At 37.9% G+C, this 9,775-nt stretch overlaps 1 protein-coding gene across 1 annotated transcript in view; it reads left to right on the forward strand.

Annotated features, from left to right (window-relative positions):
* Positions 1-2,223: 2,223 nt before the first annotated feature.
* Positions 2,224-9,775, forward strand: part of LOC107289682 (P2Y purinoceptor 8) — a 14,431-nt gene continuing 6,879 nt past the window's right edge. Inside the window, exon 1 of the mRNA XM_015818479.1 lies at positions 2,224-2,249. The gene's annotated coding sequence lies outside the window, so the exon portion shown is untranslated. The remainder of the gene's footprint in view (positions 2,250-9,775) is intronic.

A 9,775-nucleotide genomic window follows, 5' to 3' on the forward strand; every position in this document is an offset into this window, starting at 1 on the left:
CCTGGTTGTTGTTGATAGCCATTCCAAGTGGCTGGAGGTTGTGCCTGTGTCTTCTACCACAGCTGCCAAGACTATTCAAGTGTTGAGAAACATTTTTGCTGCACACGGGCTGCCAGATGTTCTGGTGTCAGATAACGGTCCTCAATTTACTTCTACTGAGTTTCAGGGATTTCTACAGGCCAACATGATCCGCCACGCTTCTTCGGCTCCTTTCCATCCTTCCACCAATGGTCTGGCTGAACGGATGGTCCGCGTCGCCAAGGACACCCTCAAGAAGCTGACTTACGGCAATTGGCATCACAGGTTGGATGACTTTCTTCTAGCCCATCGTACTACTCCACGCACTGCCACGGGTAAGTGCCCGGCCGAACTCCGTTGGGGTCGTCGGCTCGTGACTAAATTGGACAGGCTGCATCCGGAGCATGTAGCTTCACAGGTGTCTCAGCCACACCCACCATGGGTCCTGCATGAAGGTGATCCTGTCTGGGCCAGGAACTACGGGCCTGGACACCTCTGGGTCCCGGCTGTGGTCTGCAAGGTCTCGGGGCCTCTGTCCTATGAGGTGTCCCTGGAAGACGGCCGCGTTCTTCGCCGCCACATTGATCAACTACGTGTGAAGCGGGACTCGCCTGGGGTTCCTCCTCAGTCTCCTCTAGGGGGGGAGGAGGAATGGGGAATGCATTCTGGGAATCAGAATCTGCTGCCAACAACGGTTGTGGGGAACGACACGGGCACTCAACACCCAAGTTCCACAGGAGATTCAGGTAGCAATTCATGGGGACGGGGGCACACAGACACCCCCACACAAACTCCAGCCTGGGAGTCCCACCGGAGGTATACTAACTATCCACACCTCACAAACAATACTCCAGACACGGAGAATAACTGGGAGCATACTCACAACTCACAACATGCAAGAGAGCAGGCAAAACAGAGGGGGAACACATCCTTTGCTGAAATGGCTCATAGAAGGATGTCCCCACGCATAAGGGCTAACAGGGAGGCATACCTAGACCCTAACACTACAGGAAGGAGCCACGAAAACCACACTCCATCAAGAAACACGGAGATGAGTTCAGAGGGGTTGGAAAACTCCATAGGTGGTAGGTCAACCAGGTATAGCGATCAACAGAGTTCTGACTTCTCAAGCCAAGGAGACGGGCAGGAAAGTCAAACAGAAGTCACAAGACAACCACAGGGCAATTCACCTAGTGTGGGAAGCAACGGGAAAAACACTACAAGTTCCCCAGGTCCGAGAAGGTCGCTCAGGGTCAAGGGCCCTCCCAAATACCTTGCAGATTACGTAAGGTGAGCATGTTAATTGCAATAACTGAACTAGAGGTCCTGGCTGGTTGACTCTACATAAACGATGTTGGGGCCATTGGGTCTCTGTACGACGGAACAGTCCCACATCTTACACACACTGTGTGACTTTGACTCAACAGTTAATTATATAACCATCACTATGATGGCATCCATGTGGGCGCAGTATTATTTCATCTAGGGGGGAGGGGTGTTGTGTCCTGAGCCTGCAAAAGCAGGCTCGGGACGTTGCAAGAGTCCCGGGCATTTGCAAAAGCTGCCCGGGACCAGACTGAGTGGCGCCGGCCTTGCAGGCATGCGCAAGGCGGGAAAAGACCGCCTTGTGATTGGTTGGATTTGCCCGGGGATCAGAAGGTATAAATAGAGGCCTGCGTGCCTCTGCTCGGGTTGTTCGTAGATTGGAAGCAGAGAATAAAGACTTGTTAGAAATGCTTCGTCTCAAGCGCCATTATTCTCCGGACTTAACAATCAGCATACCCACATCAGCCTTTGTGCACCTCAACAATTTAAGGGTATTCTCTACCCATTAAAAGATTGCAGAATCCTGCCTTTTCTGCATTTTCAAAAATCTCTGAAATCTTCAATGGCAGTAATTTGACTTCTGAGGTATTTTGATTTTTTTATAGCTATTGGATCACTTTTAGTATGACACTAATGAGACTCAAATGTGTAATTAGAAACATTTATATCAGACTCAAATATATTGATTATCAGAGGGATCTATGTGCATAACGCAAATTAAATTAATAATTTCAGTTTGTGTCTTCTTGAATTATTTACATAATATCAATGATGAAAGAGTTAAGTGTGTGTGTGTGTGTGTATGACAGTGAGGGAGAGAGATGGTCATTTCCTGAGCTATTCTGAAACAAAATCAGCTCACTTCCTATTATAAACACTCTTGAATGTAGCACACACTGCAGCAGGTAATTATTATTCATTTGTCATTTTTTTGCTTAAAATATATACTGTACATTCTAAAAACAATGTGTGATAGTTCAAGTTTATTATTCAATAAAAATAGTACTATAGTTAATTACATTGTAACTACTGATAAAAGGCCACCATTGATAAATTAAACAATTGTAAGTTATTTTTAAAACAGATGATACACTAATATGCAATCAGCAATGAGTTGGGGAAGAGCAGTTACTGTGTAATCAGAACTATTATTAAAACTACATAAGTAGTTGATGTTCTAACATAATTGACTATTATAAATAATGTTGCATTTTAGTTAAAGCAGGAAGAAATACATTAGTACTATTTCTGCAACTGAGGCAGGCATCTGATAAAACAAAGCAATCTTTACAATGCTGTTCTAGAGAAAACAAAAGTTAGGAGAAGATTCATAAACTACACAAATGCTGTAATAACTTTATTGGGGGGGGGATCTTTTTTTGCTCCAGCTGCTTTGAAAACAGAACATGGGGAATTATAGCTTACAATAGCATTTATTTTTTACATGCATAAAGAAACTTTCTTTGTTGTTTCTTATAGAAGGTAATTGATTGAAAGTGGCTTTTACAGACTTGCCCAGACTCTTTTCTGAAATGTAAAATATTGTATAATAGCTATTCCACCAAAATGTTTAGGTATTTAAAAATGTGATTGCTTTTTACTCCTACCTCCAAATACCCACTGTCTCTTATTTGTACTGATTTGTGCTTACCTACCCAGTCTATTCACCTGTAATGTGATTGTTATCATTGATTCTGTATCATGTTCAGTATATTGGTTAGAATGTTGGACTGGGAAGCTCATAGAGTGATTGCAACTTATTCATTTATCAGCTTAACATACTTCATAACTAGAATCTGAGGATAAAAGATGGGGAAGGTATTGTTTTATTGATCATTATAATAAGTAGATTAAAATCTCATAAATTAAAGACAAGCACTCATACTGTATCATATTTGAAAATGTACATGTGGGGTGATATTTATATATTTGGTTGAATTAACTGAAATGAAAGTAAGGAAAGCATGTATATTTTTATATAGTCATTTTTAGAATGCAGAGCTTCCCTATAATATTAGTTTCTTCTTTTGAGCCACCAGCAGAGAACGCTGGCTATTATTTTGTATTTCTTTATAGGATTTGTCAGAATATTTTTGCAGGACAGGAGCAAACCGTAAGATGCAATGAATATTGTGGGAATGTTATGGTTTTATAATATACAGTACTCAGTTTTCTTAATATTTTCAGAAAACCTGAATATGGTAAATTAAAAGCACAACTATAGAAAACACAGTTTCAGACTCTTGTTACTAAGCTAATGTGCATAGAAAGGATCAGAAAGAAATCATCAATAGGGAGATCAAGTCTGTATTTCTGGTCCATAGAAGTTCTCTATAAAAAAAAACACAAGGATATTATATGCTTTCTTCCTGCCAGGAATAATGTGGTGCATCCCACTCCATCCCATCCATGAGTATTGAAGAAGTCTCTGGTTTTGTTCTGATTTTGTAAAGTCATGAATGTCAATTTAAGGGAATCTCATTTTCCATGTGTTCATGCTTGATACTCTAAACAGAAATTACTGATCCAATATAAAGGGTAGCTATAGCTTACCAGAATTTCTGATGAAATAAGCAGTGCTGCTTTTATTGCACCAGAAATGGTTGTTTATCAGTGTTACATAATCAACAGCATGTTCAGTGGAGAAGCACATTAGTGCCCTCTCAGAACAGTTTGAATGACTTTATTCTTATAGCAGTTTACAAAATAAAATCTGAACAAAAACATAAAAACCAATAAAGTCATATAAACTATAACTATGAATATAAACAACTATAAAAGCCATAAACTATAAATTATATCAGAATCTGATATGCAATCCACTTTGTGTTCAGCTCATTCAGATATTACATTATATCATGATCCTGTATGAGGTTTTTTTGTTCCATCCAATCACCCCTTTCATGAGGAAAGGAGTATATTTATTTGTGTACAATGTAGTGTGTGTGTGTGTGTGTGTGTGTGTGTGTGTGTGTGTGTGTGTGTGTGTGTGTGGAGAGAGAGAGAGAGAGATCGAGATCAACCAACAGGAGGCAATACATGAAGTGATGGTTATGAGAAAATAAGTTACTATGGCAAGGGTTCCCTACTATAGATACATGAGCCAAAACTGGAAGAAAGTCCCCTAGCTGTGGTCTCCATCTGCCTATTAAGCAGTAGCCATAAATCTAGAAAGATCCCAAGTCATGTACCTGCTCATTTTTCAAGAATTATCACCAACAATGAAAAAGAGAGATTTCTTCTGCACAGTGAGCAACTAGGGTTGCTAGGGTTCAATTTGAGACTATTTCATCCTATTCAAATATATATAGTCTGAGGACCTCAGTTTAAGACTTCACTGCATCTCCAGCTTGGTTCAGAATGGAGATATGTAATTGGAACATGGAAGAACTCCAGAAATAAGGATCCACAAGGTTGATTTCTTCTTACCTACCAAGAACTGGTACCAGTCACTCAAGCAGAAGTGAAACAATTGAAGCACAGCACCATCAAGCCCCAACTCTTTTAGTTAGTTGAGGAATTATCATGAGCAATGATATTAAAAATCACTGAGAGATCTAAAAGTACTAAGGGGTGCCATCTATGTCCAAACAGAGGTCATCTACCAAAGAAATCGATGCTTTTTCTGTGCCATGACCATGTCTAAATCTGATTAAAATGGGTCTAGACACTCTACTTCCTCAACAGTGCTCTGTAGTTGACAATAGACCATTATCATTCTATTAGTATTCCATTCTGGGCATTATAATATTCATTTCTATTTATTGTAGACAATGATTTCAGACACAGTATTCCTATTCCATGACTATTCAGGCACTACAGCAATTAAGATGATAATGATTATGGCAACAACAGTGATGATAAAGATTTTCTCTCAGAAGAAGTCATTACACTGTTGCTCTGATTTGCTCTTTAGTTAAAATAATAAGTATATGGAGATTCTCAGTCATCCAGGTCAAAGATGCTTTTTCAAACGGCAACTGGACTTTTGTTTTTTCTTGAAAATGTTTTGCTTCTCATCCAAGAAGCTTCTTCAGTTCTGACTGAATAGTGGAGGATGGACTGCGAGGAATGTAAATCCTTCCATCCTCCACCATTCAGTCAGAACTGAAGAAGCTTCTTGGATGAGAAGTGAAATGTCTTAAAGGAAAAACAAAGTCCAGTTGTCTTTTGAAAAAGCACCTTTGGGTCATTAAAATAGTAAGAGACCACTGAAAGTGATATATTTTTAAATGACATTTAGTTGGGTTTGTCTTAGTTAGGAGTCATTAGCTACTCTTGGCTATAAATAACAATCATTCTAATCCAATATTCCTGAAAGACCCTTAGATAGAAAAGTTTTCTATAAGGTATTATTTTTTAAAGTTTACTTTTTTGCCTATCCATCTATTACATAGCAGGATAAACTGCTGCTTCAGAGTCCTATCACTCTTAATATCTCCAAAGTAACTGCTTTGTTCAAATTGTCATTTTGAATATGACATAAGGAAATTATTAATCATAGTGGAGGCAATTATGTTAATTACATTGACTTAATTGAAGAACAAAATAAAAGTTAAGTGCAAATAAGTGACTATTACTGTTTGCCTTGTTGTCAGCTTCCTCTGACCAAAATTTGGGAATGCAATGCCCAATTTTAGTGAGTCCTCATTCCTGAAGCAATTGTGCAGTCTGATATAGTACATGATTGGTTGCAAGATTTGGGGGTTACCTTCAAATGTGTGTTTCAGCAATGTGCCCTCCGAGTCTCACAACCCTTTCATGCAAATCATTTCCACCACTTCCTCATTTCTTCTAGCTTCTGTTTCACAGTTTCAAAGTCTGTTTACAGCACAAGTTTTTGAGGGTAGAATGCACACAGCTGCCACATGAACGTTACGATAAAATCATGCCACACAGCAAGTTATTTTCACATGGCAAGCTGTTTGTGTGCAGTGATGCAATGTGCAGATCAGCCAAGCTTGAAACCACTAGATCTTTTTTAAAAAAGGGCTTGAAGTAAGCAGAATATTCTTCATTAGGCTGGCAGAAGAGATAAAAAGATTATTGTTGAGATTTGCTGGTAATAATATTGCCAGAGACAGAGACAGTTGTGAACTCATCCATTTCAGTGAAACACTTTTTTGTTTTGCAATATTTATTCTGGTTGGTTAATCACGAGAGCTGTCCTAGAATGAAATATTTTAGTTACTTTGAGGCTAGCACTATATCACACATAAATAAACATTTTACTAATACTCTGGTGGGGAATTTTTTAAAAAGGAAAAAGAAAAAATGTGTTGAGTAGAGGCATAATTTGAGTGGATGAACAAAAATAATAATAAAGAGTTCTTTAACAAATTTCTGCTTCTATTGATTCATTTTTTAGAATGAGATGGGCAGCGTATACATTTAATTAATAGTAATGTAATAATATTGAACCAGACCAAATTTGCCTCCAGCAAATAATACTTCAGGGAAATTGTGTATAAATATTTGTAGCCTAAATTGGTAATGCCATACATGAGGTTTTTTTTAACATCACCCATGGGTGCATAATCAAAATTTGCAGAGTTATAGTAGGCAAGGTACACAGGAGGGGATACGAAAGTTCCTATCATTTTTGCATTTGTATCACCAATATTCTAGACTTTGAGTGGGGAATCTGTGGCTCTCCATGAATAATGTACTAAGCACAGGAAATGTTGATAACTATATCTAGATGGTCACAGATAACATCAACTCTGATAAAGACCTGGTGGCAATTAAAAAACTTAATTGTGGGGCAGAGTCTTATTCAATAATGCCAAACTGATTTTCTTACAGTATTACCTTTTTCTCTAGGCTAGAGAGATATTTACTCAGATGATCTCCAGATGTTTTAAATCAGTGGTTCTCAACCTGTGGTCCACAGACCCTGAGGGCCCATGATGCCATCACAGGGGGTCTGTGAATGCTTGAAGAAATGTTATGATTTAAAATCTTGAGTTAAGTCTTAACTCAAGACTTAACTGTGGCCATAGTCCATGGCCAAAAAAAGTATTTAAAGGGGGACTGTATATTATAAAGGTTGAGAACCACTGTTTTAAATGACAGCTCTCATGATCCCTAACAATTGGCCTTGCTATCTTAACCTTATTGAAGTTATTTTAATGTCTCTCAGTTTCCCTGCTATAATCAACTCAGCAATTACATAGTTGTTGTTTTACCTCATTATTTTTTGTAAAGTCTTCCTCCTGAACTCCCTTATGTGGAGTTCCAAATCTCTACCTAGACTTTCAAGATTTGTGGTGTGGTAATGTTGTGCCTTACCACAAGTTGTGCCCATACTTCCCAAAACAAATAAAAAATACCCCTCCTTCTAAAACAAAGGACTTTCCTTTTTCAGAAGATAGCTTATAGAGAAAAATGTGATGTGTTATCTCTCCACCCTCTGACTTTATTACTGCAAAGGAAATTGTCTGCAAGCAAAGAAACAAATAAAATCCAAATAGATAAGTGTACATGCAGTGTCAAGAAAAAATATTTTAAAAAGAGATTGATGCATAAGCATAACTTTAAAAAGATTTGATTTTCATCATTTATTGTTGTATAAGCCCAACTATTGTAGTTTACCTTGGCAGTTGTTATATGCTGTATGTTATCATCCCAGAAAAAACAAAAATGAAACAAGAGTAATAACTTTTGTAAGATCTTGAAAAATGGTAAGGCTGCAGTTAAAGATGGTATAACAAGAATTAAGATTTTATTTTAAAGATTAAAATATGGCTACTATTTGCTTATAGAGTGACTCTACAACTTCTTTCATACATGTGTATGCTTCTGCACCTGATAAATAGAAGAATGTCATTCTTTTATACAAAAGGAAATATAACAGAAAGGAATGCAAAAATGATAAGAGAAGTTAGCTTATTAAATATACCTGGGAATATGTTATATAACCTATTTCAAAGAGCAGAAGAGGTGACAGCAACATTTGGGAAGTATAGTTTGGTTTTTAGCTAGAAAGGGATATGAAAAGCAGATTTTTGCTTCTTAAGCGTATTATTGAGAAATGTATGGATGTGAGACTTTAATAATAATTTGGCTGATTTAGAGAGCGTGTATATAAAGGGAGTAGACTTATTAAAACATTTGCGAGGATCCTCAAGGCACAGACTTGCTTTATCTTTGAAATACAGCCCTGAAGCACATGGAGAGTCCTGATGAACAAACAGCAGCTTGACCCTGCTTGGGTTCAGCTTTGTCTCATTCAGCTTCCGAAAACTGAAACAGAACTTTAACTGCCATCACAAACATCCTTTCTCATACATAAATTACCAGCTGGGGTCAATAATGCTATTTCTCGTTTGTAATCTACCCAACTTTTCTCATTTCATTCTTTTTTTTTCTTTTCACAGAAAATTAAAATATTTTGATTGATAGTCTAAGAATCTCTCCCCTTGGAATTATTCCTAATAAAAGAAATAGGCTTTTATTCATTCCAGTCTCGTTTGACTTACAGGTGCTTTCTTTATATGGTGTACATACTTAGAACTACCGGTTGTCTAAGTGTATACCCAGGTGGATTTCCACAATTGAACTATGTTGCTTGTTTTCTAAACCACTTCTGCAATTGTGATTGTGCCATGAGGTGCTTCTTAAACTTCTCCAGTTTCAGAAGTTTCTGAACTTCTAAACTTCACAGAAGGGTAATGTCTGGCTTATTCTATTCTGAACTTTCTCTGATGCCTGCTGTATAGGCATATTTTTATGTATCCAAGTCTAAAAAAATGAATGAATATTCTTCTTTGACTGAAAATAACTGATCTGTATCTACAACATTGCTTCTGTATCATTCACCGAAATACTTTTGAGTCAAAATAATTAAATATTGGGTTGAAACAATAACAGAATTAATGGAACTTTGGTTGCCCTTGAAGCATGTGGACCAAAATGTATCAGAATGAATCAATTACAGATAGCGAATAATACTCTATGTGGCATAAGTATGACTACAACTGGTAACCCAGTTGATAACTTCTCTGGCTTACAACTCCATCTACTTTATATTCTGTATGCTGTATGCATGCATGATATACATATGTAGTTAGTTGTAAAATGCATGGCCAGTTCTTCTTTGACATGGTATGACTTGTCTTTCTGTGGCAGTCAACCATTTGTGTTTTGCCTTCAATCTTGTGATGAAAAGGGAAGTGCTCACACTCTTAGACATTAGCATTAATTTGCTTTTGAAATTTTAATCAGATAGTATGTGTTAGATCGCGCAGGCAGTAAGACACGAGTCGAGTGACAGTCAGCTCTCGGTTTATTGGCAAGGCATAAAGTAAATCCGGACTGGCATCTGGGCCAGGGGAGCCCTCTTTTATGGGATTCCCCTGGCTTGTAATCACACAATTCCATTGGCTGGTAAGACCCCGTTGCTAGTTAGCCAACCAGCAACGGGCATGAA

This window comes from Protobothrops mucrosquamatus, unplaced genomic scaffold, assembly GCF_001527695.2.
Source record: "Protobothrops mucrosquamatus isolate PMUCROS unplaced genomic scaffold, P.Mucros_1.0 scaffold749, whole genome shotgun sequence".
NCBI lineage: Eukaryota > Metazoa > Chordata > Lepidosauria > Squamata > Viperidae > Protobothrops > Protobothrops mucrosquamatus.